Genomic DNA, 19,494 nt, shown 5'->3' with positions numbered 1-19,494 from the left:
TCTTGGCTGCCCCTCTGTCCCCTCTCCTTACCCCTATAACTTTGGGGTGTACAGTTAGAAGACATAAAAAAGATCTCTGACCTACTTATAGTTCCAGCTCCTTCATCTACTCCCATGTGGCTTTGGGATCCGGATTCCAAGTTGCTGTGTGCTTTGGCTATGCCTGTCACTTTGCCACCACCACCAACACACACACCCACACACACACACTCACACCCCTCAAGAGGGGGCACCTATAATCTCTTACTCTGAGCTTATGTTTACCCTGTTCCACCCACCTAGACCACTGTCTCCTACATCCATACCCATCCGTCAGAACCTAGGCATCTCTAAATCCACTACTATTTGTTGATGACTCCCTCTGTGTCAAGCATTGTACTTCACATTCATTCATTCATTCATTCAACAAATACATATTGAGACACTGTACGCCAGGTACCATGCTGGTGCTGGTAATACAACAGTAAACCAACTAGACATGGTCCCTGCCCCCAAGGAGCCACAGTCTAGCAGAAATTAATAGCTAGTATTTATTGAGTGCCTGCTATATACAGACCCTGTACTAAGCACTTTATATGGATTATCTGACTTAATCTGTCAGAGAAATTGTTTCATCTAAGGAGCACATCAAATTGAACCACAGAGAAAAGATTGGACTTGCCCAAGGCTAAGTTAGACAGCCCTGGCTGGGGGCCAAGGCGGGGGTTCCAATGCCCACATTGGCTCATCCCAAAGCACTGCTCTAACCACTACCTTTCCTTTCCGAGACGCGCTCAAATTCCACCTCCTCCAAGGAGCTTTCTGGAATCTCCTTCCCAGACTCCAGGGCTTCCTCGGTGTCGCTAGTCCAGCCATGGAGTCATCCCACAGGGATGCCCAGAACACCAGAGTCCTCTCTGCCTCGTTCCCCCCAGCCGCTAGACTGATGGGGCTGCTGCAGACGCGCCTGTTGAATTTGCTGATCTGAACTGGAACCTTGGGTTCCTTCCCTCCTGTGGGTTTTCATCTCACTGAATCGCAGATCTCCACATAGGGCCTCCACAGAGGGCCTCCACATCAAGATGCCCATTTCACAGATGAGACAAAGTCCCAAGTGGGTAAAAGTCCCATCTTCCTCCAGGCGGCCGGGTCAGCCCCGGTTTCTTCCGGTGAGCCTCAGTCCCCTCCACCGGACGGTGGGACACGGAAGCTACCTGTCTTCTGGGTGCCCGATAGATCAAGCCCCCAATGCAGGCTGGCTCTAGGGGCGCTTCTCCGCGCTCAAGTGAGCTTCGTTTGCACTCTGGGCACCGGTACGCACCCCCTTATCTCCAAACCCACAGAGGGCAATCGGCCTCCCTCCCACTGCCCCAAACCACCGGCCTCGTGCGCAAACACCAGGCACTTGCCCCAACAAAGGTGCGGGCGAGGCCGGGGACCCCCCCATCCCCCACCCCCGGGCTCTCCTTCACCCAGGGCGGCCGGCAGGTGGACAGCGGCCGCCGCCCCCCAGCCGGGCCGCGCCTGGCTCCCCGCAGCCCCCGGCGCCCCAGCGCCTCCTACCTGCTCCGGCGAGCCCCGCTCGGCCTCCCGCCGCCCCGCCGCGCCGCCCGCCTGGGTCGCTGCAGGCGCCGCCGCACGGCGCTGCGCGCCCGGGGGTCCCGCCCCCCGCCCCGCCCCGCGCAGGTGATCCGGGCAGCCTGGGGGCCGCCCCGGGGGCGCCAGGGTCCCGCGCCTGAAGCGGCGGCGCCTCCCCGTGGTGTCCCCGCGCCTCTCGCCGGCCTGGGTCCTTTCTGGGGCTCGGATTCTGGCCGCCCGTCTTCCAGGTCAGACTCCTCAGGGGCAAAAGAAGAGGAAGGGGCGTTCCAGACACGTGCAGGTGAGCCCCGGGGAGTGTGCGTGGGTGTCTCTAAGCAGGACGCAAATCTGACCGAAGGGTTCGGAGCAGGCTGGGGTTTAGGTAATCGGAGACTGTTAGACCGGGAGGAAACGCCGGCAGCTGCAAGTGGCGACACCTCCGCCCGCGTGGAACCGAAGGGTCCCTCCTCGGCAGACCCTTCGGTTTCCGCTGCGTCCCAGGGCCCAGGACTGCGTCCCTGGCGCGCAACGGGCGCTTAATCAACATTTCCCGCAAGAGGGAGATCTTAGAGAGAGAATCCCAAGCCCTCGCCTTTCAGAAACAGGGATACTGAGGCCCGGGAAGCAGAGGACAGTGGCTCAAAGTCGCATAGCAGGTTAGTAACAGAAGTACATGCAAGTTTCCTCATTCTGCCTTCAAATCATGTCCAGAAAGTGGCTGGTTGGCCACTGAGTGCCTGGGGACGCTTTCGAAGCCCTGATCACTTCCTCCCCAGCTGACTGAGAGCTGAGAAAGAGTTCACTGGATTTTTATAGGAAACTCCAAGGTGGCATTTCTTAACAAATATTGATTGAAGATTATAATTCTGTAATACTGCTTCTTCACCAAAGACATGAGACACAACCCTTGGCTTCCAGAGCTTCTCCATGGGGGGGAGGCAGGCCGGGCCACCCGCAGCGGCCGCAGTGCTGGGATGGGGGGGATGGGGGGGCTGCAGAGCCCACCGGGAGGCTGCTCAGGCTCTGAGTTCCAGGCGACTGGCGCTATGGGCTGTGCGTGGGGCAAGGGCCCCCGCAGTCAGAGGGTCTCGGGTTCTAATCCTGACTCCATTGCTTACTAATTGCAAGATGTGAGCAGTTTTCAAAGCCTCTGTGAGACTCAGGTTCTTTCTGTCAATGAAGCTGATGTACCTCAGTACAGTTGTGGTGAGGGTGAGAAATAGGTGAGGCTGTGGAGCGCTGGTTGGGGTTATTACGCTAAGTGGTAGGAGCTGGGATGGGGGACATGCTGATGCAAAGGGGACCTTGTATCCCTGGGTCGGTCCTCCTCCATGGCATGCAGTGGTCTCCAGCCTCTGCTACTCACGGCTCTGCTCAACTTCCTCCTTCCTGCCTCACTCCACGGCTGCCAGGCCATAGGACACCTGCCGTGTCACAATGAGTCTGTGCACACGACAGTGAGGGACTTGGCAATGGAGCCCTTCCTCTCACCAGCCTTCCCAGGGCCAGGGTCAGGGAGGCAGAAGCACAAAAAGGCTCCAGGTGACCTTCACCTCTCAGCTTACTCATTAGGTGCTAGGCAACGTCGCTAGGGGCCAGGCACTTTGCAGGGGCAGGGAGACGAGTCAGCAGCGGCCCCTCCTTGGCCTTAGACCTCACCTTCCAGGGGGTGGAGTGGAGCAGGGGACAGCTGATATCCAATCACAAAAGATGGCAACACAAAAGAAAGAAGATCTGTGAAAAGTTGTGAAGGAGACAACACCGCCCTGTCACTGGTCATTATGGGTGCTTGGGCAGGGCTCCTTCGGAAAGAGAGGAAAGGATAAAGGCCATCTGCCAGGAAAGGACAGGTGAGCTGGAGCTGAGGGACAAGCAGGCGGGTGCAAGAGGGGCTGGGGCTGGGGAGCATTCTAGAAGGGGCCGGGTGTCAGTATGTGCAAAGCCCATGAGGCCAGAGTGGCCAGCCAGAGTGGGGGTGTGGGGAGCATGGACAGGACGGGGTAAGAGCAGGCGGAGACCAGCTGTCGAGAGGTGAACAGGTCAGAGAGAGGAGCTGGGATTTCACTTCAAGGACTGGGGAAGGAGGCCGGGCGCGGTGGCTCATGCCTGTAATCCTAGCACTCTGGGAGGCCGAGGTGGGCAGATCGTTTGAGCTCAGGAGTTCGAGACCAGCCTGAGCAAGGGCGAGACCCCATCTCTACTAAAAATAGAAAGAAATTATATGGACAGCTAAAAATATATATAGAAAAAATTAGCCGGGCATGGTGGCGCATGCCTGTAGTCCCAGCTACTCGGGAGGCTGAGACAGGAGGATCGCTTGAGTTCAGGAGTTTGAGGTTGCTGTGAGCTAGGCTGACGCCACGGCACTCACTCTAGCCTGGGCAACAGAGTGAGACTCTGTCTCAAAAAAAAAAAAAAAAAAAAAAAAAGGACTGGGGAAGGGAACAGGGTGTTAAGAAAGGCAACAACATGACCTGATCCAGTTTTTAACAGACCATGGTGGCTGGCTGAGAAGAGCAGATGGAGGGAGCCCAGGGAGAGGGGTAGCATGGAAAGCGGGGTGGCCGTGGAGGCAGAGAGCAGAGGTCAGATTTGGGATATACTCTGGAGGGAGAACAGACAGCAACTGCCGACGGGGAGGAAGGTTCAGAGAAGGCCACATGGTGGTTTGGCTGCTGAGAACCGATTCCTGTCCTGAGCTTTGGTGGCTTCCAGGACCAGAATCTTAACCCTCCTTTGACTGAGCTGGTCTCCTCTGGGTTTGACACCCACAGAGTCTGAGCCCAGAGAGGCGAGGAAACGTGCCTGTCTCTTCTGCACATTATGTAAAAATTGGAAATGACCACAATTCCAAGTGATAGAATATGGCTTCATAACGGAGGCTCCAGCCATACAAATTCTCGGGCATTTGCAACACGTGGAAATGCGTGTATAAATAGAAAATGAGTCTAGCACATGTAAGCTCTTAGGACTATATAAAATCTATGTCCGTAAACTGATTAAGATTTGAAGGGAATCTGGTGGAATGTAAATAAATTGTGGTGATTTTCCATGTTCTTTTTCCTGTAAAGATAATGTTTGTAGAAATCAGTTTTATAAGGCAATGAAGATTGCTTATAAAATTACCCAACAAACCACCCGGTTTCAGATGTACCATATGGCTTCTTAGGTACTGGAAGATTTTCTTATTTAAAAATAACAAAAACTGCTGCTTCCACATGGAAAATACCCGAAAGCAACGAGTGATCTTCCCTTTCTTATTAGCAGAGGATGTTGCTGTGAACCAGCCTTCATGTGTCCAGGTTTTTATCTCCTGGCCAGGACCGTCCAGTCTTTCACTTCTCCCTTCAAAGCCTTAATCTGCTGTTTATGGCTTTTGAGATGGTTGCTGGGGAAACCAGCCAAATGTCATGTGGGATTAGAATGCAATTTCAGAGGGGAGGCTGAGCACAGAGAATCATGAATCCGGAGAAACCCAAGCCCACGTTGATTAATCCAGTGCAAAATAAAAAGAGAAAGCAAAGATACCTAGGCCGATTGATTTGAAATCAATTCCTTATGTCTCAACCAAGGGATGGAGGGGGACAGCAAAGGCCAAAAGACTCAGGTCATGCTTCTTAACTATCTGCGGGTCACCCTGTGTGATTTCTCACATGGTTGCTCCCCAGATGCACATGTGCTGGGTGGTCCCCAGGCGTGAGACCCAGAGGAAGGCAGACACTCCTCCCCCTCATTGCCATCCTGCGTGCGGTCAATCCCATCTCACCTCTGGGAGCATCCGGCAGCGCAGGGTGCGGAGACAAGAGAGTGAGAAGGGCTGAATCAGGGGTCCGTAACCCCAGGGAGCCACTTGATCTCCCTGGGCCTGTTTTCTCATCTGAGAAATGGGAGGTTGGACTGCTGGTCTCAGGCCTCTTCCAGCTCTGTGGTAAGTTAGGTGATCACACCTGTTCCTTTAAACAGCCAGTCCAGGTAATGACCTGACAGCTTCCTCATTTTTATGCTACACCTTTAGGAATGTGCGTTAGCACAAAATGCTTGCAGATAATTACAAGGGAAAATCTTCTATTCCCAGAATGAAAATGAGAAGCTATAAATTAAGTTACGCCTGTCTGCCATCAGCAGAAGCTGCTCCTCCTCACCTCAACAAAGAACCTGTGCTCTCCTGGCAGCAGGTAGCCCATTCACAGCGATCTTAGATACTGAATCCCATCCTTCTGGGCTACTCTAATATCATAGTCACCCTAGGAATCCCAGAGTGAAACTAGACAGAGCGTACACTTAGAGAAGACACAATTCAACAGCTACTCCATTTACTTGCTGTGTGACTTCAGGGAGGTCTCCTAACCTCTCTGGGCATTAGTTTCTTCTATAATTCATTCACTCATTCAGTGAATAAAAGAGATGGTAATCTCTGCCCTGATAAAGCTTAAATTTTTTTAAATTCATTTTTTAAAGAGATGGGGTCTTGCTATGCTGCCCAGGCTGGAGTGCAGTAGCTATTCACAGGCACCATCATAGTGCACTAGAGCCTTGAACTCCCGGACTCAAGTGATCCTCCTGCTTCAGCCTCCTGAGTAGCTGGGACTTCAGGTGTGCACCACCACACCCAGCAGAAGCTTACATTGTGATGGGAGAAAAACAACAAAAATAAATAAGGCAATGGTATGGCATGTTGGACACAAGTGCCATGGAGAAAAATAAGGGGGAGCTGGGATAGTGATACCTGCCCACTGCCTACTCCAAAAGGTTGTGGTGAGGATGAATGAGCCAATAACCTTACTCTGTCAAACAGTAATGGGCTGTGCAAACATAAAGAGTAATTATAATATTGTAAATGGACATTTTGTTAAATGAAAGCATTTATAGTAATTCTATACTGGCCCAGAAAATGTGGTGATCCAGGCAGTAAGAACCTAAGTTTGGGTGAACTTGGACATCCTCCAGCCCAGGGCGTCTCCGTCCTGGTGGTCCTATAGACTCACCTGGGCACCTTGAAAAACTTCTGCCAAGCTTGCACTGCAGAGCCATAGAACCAGAGTCCCTGGGGTGGGGCCAGATTGTCATGGTTTTCTATGAGGTGCTCAGGTGATACTAATGTGTGACCAGGGTTGAGAGCCACTGAGGAGCCTGAAGGCAGAGAGAGGGAGTGACTTGCCCAAGGGCTGGCACCGTGGGCTTCTGGCACCCAGACCTGAGTTCTTCCCACTCCCAGGCTGAATGTGTCACTGTGTGCCACTCGGTGCATGATTTTCAGTGCCGGAAGCCCCTGCCAGGATGTCATGGCATCCTGCCCCTTCTCCCACCTTTCTGCAGGCTGGGATGTCCCTATGATCTGAGGACTAAAACCCCGATGCTCTGTGTGACAATCCAGGGGCGTGACTCTTCCCAGTGATGACCAGGCTGTTGGTCATTCCAAATTCAGCCTCTGGTATGGGCTGCACTGTGCTCCCCACTAAATTCATTTGTTGAAATCCTAACCTCTAGTACTTCAGAATGTGACTGTATTTGGAGACAGGGCTTTTAAAGAGGTAAAATGAGGTCATATGAGTGTCCAGTATGACTGGCGTCATCATAGGAAGAGGAGATCGGCACACAGACACAGAAGGAAGACCACGTGAAGATGCTGGAGGAAGACAGCCATGTGCAGGCCCAGGAGGAAGGCCCTGAGAGGAAACCAACCTTGCCAGCACCTCGATCTCAGGCGTCTGGTCTCCAGAGCTGTGAGGAAGTAAATTTTTGTTATTTAAGCCACCCGGTCTATGGTGCTTTGTTATGGCAGCCCTAGCAAACCAATCCAGCCCTGTACCTGGTTGTTCACGGGGTTTCTGGTCCCCGTTGGCGCTGGAAGGAGAAAGCATCTCGATTTGATTCTCCTTGTAGCCTCTGAACTTTATGTACCCTTCAAAGTTCAAGACTGTCTTAGTCTGTTTTGTGTTGCTATGACAGAATACCACAGACTGGGCCATTTATAAAGGAAAAACATTTATTTCTTACAGTTCTGGAGGCTGGCAAGTCCAACATCACGGTGGAGGCATCTGGTGAGGACCTTCTGTTTGCATCATCCATGGCGGAAGACAAAAGGCAGGAGGGCTGGGAGCCCGAACAGGGGGCTGAACACGCTTGTATCAGGAACCCACTCATGATAACTAACCCACTCCCTTGATAATGACATTAATCCATTCTTAATTAATACTAATGACACCCAATTACCTCTTATTAGGTCCTAACTTCCCAACACTGTTGCATGGGGGATTAAGTTTCTAACACATGAACTTCAGGGGACACATTCAAACCATAGCAAAGACCATGCTCAAATATCTGTTTGCAGGGTACTTTTATGCCATAAATAGGATTTACCCTACACCTCCTTATATCATGGGCACAGTTGATGTTATTTTTCCTCCTAATAGATCATGAGCTTCTCGTGTCTTATTTATCTTTACATTCTCTATAGCATCAAGCATAGTTCCCTAAACATAAATAGATATCCAGCAAACAATCGTGAATAAATAGATGAAATGAAGTCTTTGGCTATGGTTTCTTAGATCATCAGATAAGGATGAATAATGAAAGTAAAAAGTACAGGTCATGTTTAGGGAGCATGTGTTATATACACAATTCACTTAATTGTCTAGACAATCCTATGAGGTAGATACTGTTACTTATTGCACTTTACAGATGAAGAAACTGAGGCTTGGACAGGTCATATATAACTTGCCCAAGGTCACCCAGATAGGCTGGCCCTGGGGTTTTGGGCTTACCCACTATGGAGTTAGTGCTGGTCTGGAGATCAAGATGGTGAGGGATCTTCAGGGGACACATGCGCTGGGCAGAGACGTCACTAACACTCATCATCTGATCATCTGTTTGACTCTTGCCCTGGGCATTTCTCTCTGACCCGTCTGTCTGTCCCGGCCTTATCCGGACTCCTCCCTTCTCACACCACCACCACAGCTCTGTGGGTGACTCCTGTTCCTCAAACACTCTCTCGATGACGTTGTGTCTATGTCAGTGCCTGGGCTGTTACTTCCAGAGAAATGCACCCTGTGCCTCCCCACCCCTCCGCTCCGTGAATGGCCTTCCATCAAGACCCCACCTCCTGCCATGGAGTCCATCTGACCCCCTAGTAAAAAGTAATGCCCTTCTCGGGGTACCCCAGTGCCGGGGCTGTACCCAAACTGTGGCCAGTGATCCTTTCCGTCTCGTACTACCGCTGGCCGTTTGCAGATCCGTCTCTCCAGCTCTGCTGTCGGCTCTAGGAGAGCGAGGGCTGAAGTTTATATTTCCCTGTACACTTAATGTTAAACAGATTTTTTTTTTTTTTTTTTTTGAGACAGAGTCTCGCTCTATTGCCCGGGCTAGAGTGCCATGGCGTCAGCCTAGCTCACAGCAACCTCAAACTCCTGGGCTTAAGCGATCCTCCTGCCTCAGCCTCCTGAGTAGCTGGGACTACAGGCATGCGCCACCATGCCCGGCTAAGTTTTTCGATATATATTTTTAGTTGTCCAGCTAATTTCTTTCTATTTTTAGTAGAGACGGGGGTCTCACTCTTGCTCAGGCTGGTCTTGAACTCCTGACCTCAAGCGATCCACTCGCCTCGGTCTCCCAGAGTGCTAGGATTACAGGCATGAGCCACCACGTCCAGCCTAAACAGATTTTTTAAATGTTTGATTTGTAAATTGAGCTCATTTGCCCTATAGCATCCTCTGCCTTGTGTGGACTCTGCCTTTCTTGCCAGCTGTGGCCTCCGCAGGGGAGGTGGCCAGCAGGATTTACAGAAGAGATGTTGTACAGAGTGCACGTTGTGGGTACAAGGCACCCCGGACCACTCCTAAGTTGCTGAGGACTTTCTTTTTGCCCAGAACTACTCTGTCTGGGGACATTGAGGCATTGCTCCGGTGAGAGAAGACCATGTCCACATGGAGTCAAATGCTCCTGGAAATCAAGATTTGGCTGCTTTTTATTCTGGGATCCACTTACCAGGCACCCAGAGGAACTAGAGGTGGGGATGACCTAGTCCCAAGGCTGCTAAAAATCACAGAATCCTGGCTGCCTACCAGCCTGGACACTGTGGGATTTTCTGGAAAGACTGGTGTAACCAGATATCTCTTCCAGGATGCGCAGATTGGGGTTGGGCGTTTATCCTTCTCTTTCTCCCTATCTGCAAGGTGAACTGAGTTCACAGGGCAGGGACAGCAATGTCTGCACAGCCTGGCACAGTTCAGATGACAATATCCTTGGCCTCTGTGGCACCTGAACAGTTCACACGACCTGTTCACTCTGTCATGAAAGGCCGAGGATCTGGGAGATGGGGTCAAGTCAGAGCATCTCTGATGCCACCAGCTGTACCTGCCCAGTGTTTCCTGGGCCACTCACTCCTACAGTGACCCTGCCAGGCAGGATCATTACCCTGTTCTACACACAAAATGACTTGACAAGACGTCATGGTGAAGGCGGACTTCAAGCGCAGCAATTAACTCAGAATCCCAATTTCTTTCCAAATTTTAAACACACAAATCCTCAAGCCTGCTCCCCCAGCTGGACCCCAGGATCCCTTTACGATACTGGCAGCCTGAATTTAAGGGGAGTCGGCTGTTCTAGGTGTCTTCTCAGCGTTCGTCATCTAGTCCAGCTCTGCTGGCTTTCACGCATGGGAAAGGGTCTTGCTCCATAGAAGGGAAACACTGACTTACGGTCACCTGGGGAGCTGGGAGGAGTCAAGATTAGAACTTCCAACAGCCTCCTTCCTACACAGGGGTCAGGTGTAAAAGCCCATGACCAGTGAAACCAGAACATGTTCCAGAGAAAAATAATTTCACAAATCAGGGGACAGATAGCAAGTGAGTGGCCATCTGGCAGGACAGCTGCTGGGATCCCAGAGAAGCGGCCAGCCTTGAGAGGTAGGTGGCAGTGCCCCAAACAGATCACTGGTCATTAACAGGAAATATGCTAAAAATTGATTTCCGGACCATACCTTTTGCTGTTTGTCAAATGCAAAGCACAGAATTTGTAACGATCAAGTTCAGAGGCTGTGGCATGAAATCAAGGTGGTTTCAAAGCATTTAGCTCACAAATGGGACCACCTTCCAACATCGCTGCTCACCACCACTTTCAGAATCAAGTTCAGGCCGGGCGCGGTGGCTCACGCCTGTAATCCTAGCACTCTGGGAGGCCGAGGCGGGTGGATCGCTCGAGGTCAGGAGTTCGAGACCAGCCTGAGCAAGAGCGAGACCCTGTCTCTACTAAAAATAGAAAGAAATTATATGGACAACTAAAATATATATATACAAAAAATTAGCCGGGCATGGTGGCGCATGCCTGTAGTCCCAGCTACTCGGGAGGCTGAGGCAGTAGGATCGCTTAAGCCCAGGAGATTGAGGTTGCTGTGAGCTAGACTGACGCCACGGCACTCACTCTAGCCCGGGCAACAGAGCGAGACTCTGTCTCAAAAAAAAAAAAAAAAAAAAGAATCAAGTTCAAACTTAGGTCGGCATTCGGGGCCCACCTTGGTTTGGTATTAGGCCATCTTTCTAGAAGTATCTCCTACTAGGCATTTATTTACATCCAACCCTCAGCCAGACCATACTTGCTCCCCAAAATGTTGAACACTTTTCTGTCTTTAGGCTTTTATTTCTTCTGCCTAGAAAGCCATTCCCTTCCAACTCTGCTTTGTCAAAATTCTGTGAATACTCCTGCAAGCCCTGGTTCATTTTGCCTTTCTTTTTTTCCAGCTTCTTGAGTAGAATGTGTTAATTATTGAGACTCAGTACTTTTGTTTTTAAAAAACACGTGTTTAAGGCTACTGTGCATTTTCCTCTGAATTCCACTGTGCTTACAGCCCCGGTGTCAACAGAGAGACCGTCACCACTCGCTTATAAAAATGAGCTTTTCCAGAAACATTTTTGTTTTCCTCTTCAACTAAGGAGATATTTAGAAGGGTAGTTTTGAATTTTCCAGTGGTTAGATGAATTTTTCTATCTTTTTATGGTTTTCTGATTTTATTACATTATGGTTAATGGATGTGGGCATATAGGATTTCTGCTTTTCTGTGGTTTGTTGAAAATTTCCTTGTGACCTAGTACTTGACGATTTTTAAGGGATGTTTAATATATGCTTGAAAAGAATATGTAATACTGCTTTTTTGGGTACAGTTTTTGTTTTGGTCTGAATGTTTGTGTCCTCCTCAAATTCATGCGTTGAAACCTAATCCTCAATATGATGATATTAGGAGGTGGGGCCTCTGGGAGGTGATTAGGCCATGAGGGTGGAGCCTCGTGGTGGGATTAGTGCCCTTATGAGGGGCTAAAATGACCAGAGTTCTTCCCTTCCACCACATGAGGACACAGTAAGAAGTCGCCATCTGTGAACCAGAAAGTAGGCCCTCACTAGACACTGAATCTGCTGGTGCCTGGATCTTGGACTTCCCCAGCCTCCAGAACTGTGAGAAATAAATTTTTGTTGTTTATAAGCTGCCCAGTTTATGATATTTTGGTATAAGCATTCAAAAGGGATAAGATAGTCTTATTTATTTATATATACACATACATATATGTGCATATATATGTCATGCTTTATTATATATAATAATTCACATACCTAGGTATCATATACTAGATTGTGTTATATAATATATATTCTATGTAATGTTATGTTATATTTTATATAACATAATTAAGCTGTTTAATTTATTATTTAAATTTTTATTATCTGTACTTATTTTTTGTCTACTACTCTCTTAAAATATGTATTCAAATCTCTCCTTCCATTTCTATTCCTCTCCTCCATGGACTTTCTCCAAAAGCTCCAGACAGGCTTCTTTCATTTCAAAGCTGGTGCTGTCTCTGGGATGAGCCCCTTCTAAGAAGGGTTGAGGGTGTCCTAAACATGGCTTTGTCTCCCTGTGTCTCTTTCCCTCCCAGCCTGGCGTGCCATTCCTCCCGCCTCAATCCTTAGGTGCCCACCTGTTCCCCAGGACACAGGTCGCATCCTTCTCTTCCATCACGCCTTCCCTGGGCACTTCCTATTACACTTGACAGCTATGGTTCTGACTACAAGATAGTAATAACATGTGCTGGGCTTACCTTCTGGGTTACTGTGAAGACAAAGGAGATAATGAGTGTGAAAAAGCTTTGAAAATGGTGAGGTACATGTGTCAAATTAATTACAAAAATTAATAACTAAACTCGTAATGATTGGAACACAAAACATCAAGAGTGTGCTGTGCCATGGAATCTGTTACAGGGCAGTGTTATCAGGAATTAATAACAGCAGTGGAGAGATGACTAGAAGTCAGGGTTGTAAATTGCTCAAAAATCAAAGTGAAACTCCTCTGGGATTTGCGGTGTTGTGTATGTTGATTTTTGTCCATGGTTCCTGGCTCATAACTCCCATAGTCCTTGTTATGATGCTGGGGAGCTCTAGGCCTCAGGAACAGCCTCAGGAGATAGAATCTCTCTCTCTTACCTTCCCCTGTCGTCCTTTCACCTGCCCAAGGCAAAAGACCCTCATTCCAGAGAGGCTCCTGCCCCATACCCTGGAGGAAGTACTAGTGCACAGAGAGGCCAGGAAGAATCTGAACAGACAGGCCTTGCTGGGTTTAGATCTTGTGCTTTTTGTCCAATCACATTTCTACATGGTTGTAAATCATGCTCAAGTAATGAAATCTCCATAGAAACCCAAAAGGACAGGCTTTGGGGAGCTTCCAGATAGCTAAACACGTGGAGGTCCCTGGAGGGTGGTGTCCCCAGGGAGGGAGTGGAAGCTCTGTACCCCTTGCCCCATACCTCACCCTATGCATCTCCTCATCTGTATCCTTCAGAATATCCTTTGTAATAAAGTAGAGAATGTGTTTCCCCGAGTTCTGTGAGCTGCTCCAGTAAATTAATCTCACCCAAAAACGGCATGCCAACTTGAGGCCAATAGGTCGAAAGTTCCAGCAGCCTAGACTTTGGACTGGTTTCTGGGGTTGGGGGAATGTTTTGTTACTGCCTAACCAGGTTCCGTGCCCACAGCCTAGGAAGAAGCTAATATACTGAGACAGCAGATGTTGCAGCAGAGAAAATATTTAATATCACAAGGCACCGAGTGAGGAGATGGGAGGAATTTCTCAACTATGTATCCCTGAGAATTTTGAGGCTAAGGGTTTTAAAGGTAGTTTGGTAGACAAAGGACCAGGGAATGGGGTCTACTGATTGGCTGGAGTTGAACTCAATAGTGTTAGGAAGCAGAAATTGTCTTCTTGCACTGAGACAGTTCTTAGGTAGAGGGTCACAGGACCTGTTGAGTCAGTTCCCATTTATGGCCATTGGACTGGTTGGCGTCAGTGCCCCCAAGTGAATGCAGGTCTGGAAGATATCAAAGATCAGTCTTGGTTTTACAATAGTGATGTTATCTACACAAGATATTGGGGAAGTCACAAATTTATGCCAGTCAAGGATCTGTGACTCTTAAGCAGTAATTACAGAAAGGCAAGCTATGACAGAATGGCTGGTTAACTTTTAGCTATGTCTCAATTTCTGTGGAAATCAGACTTTTACCACAGTTCTTGTCTTGTGGCCTTACATTACTTTAATATAGACGGTATCAGTTTTGGAGACTGAGACCTCACCCTGTGGGTTTTGACTGTATCTCCAGGTAGTGTTGGGCCCAGCTGGTGTCCACTTGGTGTGTAGGGAAAAAACCCACATTTGGACACAGAAGTCTTCTTCTGTGTTGATGATTGTTGTGGTGTGAAAGGGAAAAACACAGTTTGGGAGGAGTTGTTTTTTTCCCAAAAGAGAGCTCTTTTAATACAATTGATAATGGAATGGCATTTTGAGATCAGAAACTATTCTCAGAAGCAACCTTGGGAAGAATGTGATTCTTCAAGTCTTTGCTTCTCTTCTGTAAAACTTGGCGGCTCTTCGTTTAGATTTCAACCAAAGATGGTTATCCTTAATGTTTTTATACTGCAAGAAAATATAAAGCCTTCAAGGAAAAATCTTTTCTTCCCAATTTCAGGACACAAAAATGTCAGTCTGGTTTTCTCCCTCCCACCAGATTAGCCACCAAATATTCATAATAACAATGCTGATAATGTTATTACTTATCTAGAGCATGTTATATATCAGAACTCTGGGCCAGGCGCGGTGGCTCACGCCTGTAATCTAGCACTCTGGGAGGCCGAGGTGGGCGGATCGTTTGAGCTCAGGAGTTCGAGACCAGCCTGAGCAAGAGCGAGGCCCCATCTCTACTAAGAATAGAAAGAAATTATATGGACAGCTAAAAATATATATAGAAAAAATTAGCCGGGCATGGTGGTGCATGCCTGTAGTCCCAGCTACTCGGGAGGCTGAGGCAGTAGGATTGCTTAAGCTCAGGAGTTTGAGGTTGCTGTGAGCTAGGCTGACGCCACGGCACTCACTCTAGCCTGGGCAACAGAGTGAGACTCTGTCTCAAAAACAAAAAAAAAACAACAACAACAACAAAAAAAAGAACTCTGCTATGTGATTTACAAATGTTATCACTAACCCTGACTGCAGGGTTTTTTATTATTCCCATTTTACAGATGAGGAAACTGAGGCTCACAGAGTTTAATATTAGGAGTATTTCCCCAGGTCTCACAGTGGTGAGTCAGCATCTGACCCCAGGTCTGTCTGACTCCACCACCTGGGTTCTCTGACCCGTGCAGAGATCCTCACCACCTGGATCATCAGCAGTCTCCCACCTGGGGCCCTGGCCTTCTCCCTCTCCCTGCTGCAGGGTGTCCCACTCACTTCTGCCGGACCAATTGTCCTGAAGCCCCAGTAGCACAATCTGCCTTCGCTTTCACCGTTCCTGCAAACTGCAACAATCCACAGGGTAAAGTCCGAACTCCCTCCTCACCCCCCTCCTTCACAAATGCCCTATCTCCAGCCTCATTTCCTACTTCCTTATTGTGCAAACTCTAGGTTGGGCCAGTGCAGTGACTGCTCTTTGCTGCTCCTTGGCTCCCGCTCTCTCTTCTCTGCAGGGCCTGTCCCCTTTATCTCTACTTGCCTGAGGCTTCCTCTGTCCTTACAGCCCAATTCACCCTTTCTCTCTCCTGAGGACGTTCTTGCTGAGTTCAGCTCTCAGTGATCCACTCCACCCTCAGAATGTCCACGGCATCCATCATTCATTCATTCATCATCATTCCAAGCTGACCTTTATCAGGCACAGTACAGGCATTGGGGATATAGTCATAGCTCTAACTCCAGAATTATGAACAGATAATTACAGTCCAGTCTGACAGCCCTGGACGATGTCAAATGATGACAGTGTGCCAAGCACCACAGGAATATGGTGACGCACAAGAGAAACATGAGCCCTGTCCAGTGGAGCTCCCAGCCTGGTGGGGAGGCCTCCCGTACCTTTGGTGGAAGATGGAAGACGTGCAGGAGTGGAGAGGGGGTAGAGGCAAGAACAGTGTGGAGAGAGAGTGGCAGCTGGGATAGAGAGGAGGGACCAGGGATGGTGCAGACATGCGAGACTTTTCATATGGAGTGAAAAGTCATAATCTGCAACTCCTAGGTTGGGAGTGGGTGGTGTATTAGTTTGCTAAGGCTGCTGTGACAAAGTAGCACCATCTGGGGGGCTTAAACTGCAGAAATGTGTTGTCTCACAGTTCTGGAGGCTGGAAGTTCGAGATCAAGGTGTCAGCAGGGTTGGTTCCTGCTGAGGGCTGTGAGAAAGATCTGTGTTGTGCCTTTTGCCCAGCTTCTGGGGGCCTTGCTGGCAACCTTTGCTGTTCCTTGGCCTGTGAAAGCATCATCCTGATCTCTTCCTTCATCTTTACGTGGCATCCTGTGTGCGTGTGTGTGTGTGTGTGTGTGTTGGTGTCCAAATTTGCCCTCCTTATAAGGACACCAGTCACATTAAATTAGGGCCCACCCTGATGACCTCATCTTAACTAATTATATCTCCAACAACTCTATTTTCATATAAGGTCATATTGTGAGGCACTGGGGATTAGGACTTCAACATATGAATTTGGTTTTTGTTGTTGTTGTTGTTGTTGTTTTGTTTTGTTTTTTAAGACAGTCTCACTCTGTTGCCCGGGCTAGAGTGCCGTGGCATCAGCCTAGCTCACAGCAACCTCAGACTCCTGGGCTCCAGCGATCCTCCTGCCTCAGCCTCCAGAGTAGCTAGGACTACAGGCATGCGCCACCATGCCCGGCTAATTTTTTCTATATACATATTTTAGTTGTCCAGATAATTTCTTTCTATTTTTAGTAGAGACAGGGTCTGACTCTTGCTCAGGCTGGTCTCGAACACCTAACCTTGAGCAATCCACCCGCCTCGGCCTCCCAGAGTGCTAGGATTACAGGCGTGAGCCACTGCACCCAGCCAACATATGAATTTGGGAGGGACACAATTCAGCCCATAACAGGTGGATAGCAATGACATTAAATGCATTGGGAATTATCAGAGGAAAACATTGTGGGAGGGAAAGTGACAAATTCAGTTTTGGATTTGTAGAACATCAACTCCACACTTGTGAGGCTACTGTTAATGATCCCAAGGGATCCCAGATATGAAAGATAAATAATTAGTCAATGTAGTAGAAATTCGAGGCCTAATCCATCGTTCGCTCTGGCCATTGCCTTAGGAGGCACATTCCTCATCTCAGTGGCTTTCAAGAGAACAGTGGGGCTTTGAGGCTGGTTTAGGACAAAATGAAATAAACACAGCCAGATGGGGCCAGTAGGCCATCTCTGGCAATTAAAAAACTTTGATCAAGTTTGTCTAATGGATAATTACAATTCTAAAAAATGAAACACAATGAAATAGAAATAGCTGTCATCTGGAAGACCACCATACTTCTTTTAGAAAGTTCTTCCCAATGTGTAAGGTTGGCATTTGTTAAAGTTATTCTATGGGGACTAGAAGTCTCCTTTTCTGGGTCATACTGGTGTTAAGTGACTCAGCTGATACAGAGTAGGAGCCCCTGTTAGGGGCCTGCCCATCCCCCCTCCAGCATGGAAATAAAGGAAAACATTGAGTCTGTAACAGAGTAGTCACCGCTTCTCCCACCGATATGGAAGGGTAATATTGACAGGGGGGAATATGTAACAGAAGAAGTGGCTTGAAAAAAAATGGCAAAGTGTTTTATGTCTCTCTAAAACATCCCCACTCCCTTTGGAGAGCTAGGACCTGCATCCCTGCCTCAGGCCAGCGGTCGGGAGGGGCAGGGGAGTGTCCGTTGTTCTTTGTGCCACAGAAGATGGGATTAATCGGGGCAGAGGTCATGAGATCATCTTAGCTGAAGACAGGTTGAATCCAGGCGGAGGTCACAAGAATGTCTTAGCCAATCATGGGACTATGGGATTAAGCAGAACCTTTAAAAGCTCTGTACTTCTGCTCAGAAGCCAGATGTTGGCTGGGTGTGGTGGCTCACGGCTGTAATCCTAGCACTCTGGGAGGCCAAGGAGGGTAGATTGCTCGAGGTCAGGAGTTCGAGACCAGCCTGAGCAAGAGCGAGACCTCGTCTCTACTAAAAATAGAAAGAAATTAGCTGGACAACTAAAAAAATATATTGAAAAACTTAGCTGGGCATGGTGGTGCATGCCTGTAGTCCCAGCTACTTGGGAGGCTGAGACAGGAGGATTGCTTGAGCCCGGGAGTTTGAGGTTGCTGTGAGCTAGGCTCATGCCGCGGTACTCTGGCCTGGGCAACAGAGTGAGACTCTGTCTCAAAAAAAAAAAGAAAAAAAAGAAGCCAGATGTTGGTACTTTGAGACAGGAGTCTGCCAACCTCCCCGTTTGCTGGCAAATTAATAAACTCCTCTTTCCTTCTCCTCAAACCACTTGTCCTCATCCTTCTGGTGTGGCCTCAGGGACAAGTGCTGACCTTTTGGTAACAAGTCCTTTCGGGGGAAGTTCTGGCCACCTGGCTAGCCTTGAAAAGTGAATGGGAAACGTCACAAGGACAATGGCCTCCCAGGTGAGCCAGAGTCACGAGGTGTTCTGGTCCCCCCACCCCCATTCCTTAGGGAAACTAAAGGATGGCATCTTAACCTACGTTCTTGAGTTGTTTTTCAAGAACCCCCATTGGATGGAAAATGCAGATGAGGGGAACTGAGGAATTAAACTCTGACCACCATTCTTTGTTCTAAATTTCCCCCTGAGGGCCTTGTCACACCCATCTTAACATTCCTTTCCACTAACCCAAGAATCTCTGAATCCACCTACCTCCATCCCCTCCCCACCCCTGCCTTCAGGATATCCTGCCTTTTTGGGCCAGGCCGATGTATAACCTCCATGTACTGACTTACAACTTTTCCTGCCTGAAATGTACCCCTGCCTGTAAAAACCCTGGCATGTGAGCCATAGGGGAGTCCAGGTCGTAAGAGTGAGCTGCCTGGACTCCTTGCCTGGTGCCCTGCGATAAAGCTCCTTTCTCCTGCTGCAACTCCCGGCTTCAGTGTCCGGCTTTCCTGAACTGGTTGAGGGGACCCCAGTTTGGTTCAGTAACGTAGCCACATGCATGAATTAATTCATTTAAGTAAACACTTTCTGAGAGCATGCAATGGGCAAGGCACTGAGCGAGGCTCTGTGAGACGCACATTACTGTTCTCTCTGCTTTTCCCTTATGTAGTTTCTTATCTGACCTCCCACTGTTCTGTGTTTTATTATCCACTGCGATACTTCCACTATATGTTTTCCCTTTCCTAAGCTACGTGAAAACTATATTTTTAAAAACAGTTCCCTTCAGTCAAAATTCTATTAGTTTGATCGATTTGCATTTTTACTTCTTGATTATATTTTCTGTTTTATGGCCAAAATATAATCAGAAAATATATAATGGTCACATATCTTGCTTTCCATGAATTTAAATCGGTGAGCCTGTTGTGTAGCCTGCTCAGATTCCATAATCCCTGCATTTGCCATGGTTACTCCAAAGCGTCTATGAGCAAGGGGGTACCTGCCGATCAGG

General features: G+C 48.6%; 1 protein-coding gene across 5 annotated transcripts in view; it reads right to left on the bottom strand.

Annotated features, from left to right (window-relative positions):
- The window catches only part of NCMAP (non-compact myelin associated protein), a 146,343-nt gene that overhangs the window by 36,920 nt on the left and 89,929 nt on the right, over positions 1 to 19,494 (bottom strand). The window contains exon 1 of one of the 5 annotated variants that reach the window (XM_069479561.1): positions 1,543 to 1,853. The exons of 1 other annotated variant lie outside the window; for it this stretch is intronic. The gene's annotated coding sequence lies outside the window, so the exon portion shown is untranslated. Of the gene's footprint in view, positions 1 to 1,542; positions 1,854 to 19,494 lie in introns of those variants that run through there. 3 more of the 5 variants (XM_069479556.1, XM_069479557.1, XM_069479559.1) reach the window with 3 other exon arrangements.

The sequence above is a fragment of the Eulemur rufifrons genome, chromosome 8 (genome assembly GCF_041146395.1).
Source record: "Eulemur rufifrons isolate Redbay chromosome 8, OSU_ERuf_1, whole genome shotgun sequence".
Classification (NCBI taxonomy): Eukaryota; Metazoa; Chordata; class Mammalia; order Primates; family Lemuridae; genus Eulemur; species Eulemur rufifrons.
This window is presented reverse-complemented; position numbering and strand designations above follow the sequence as displayed.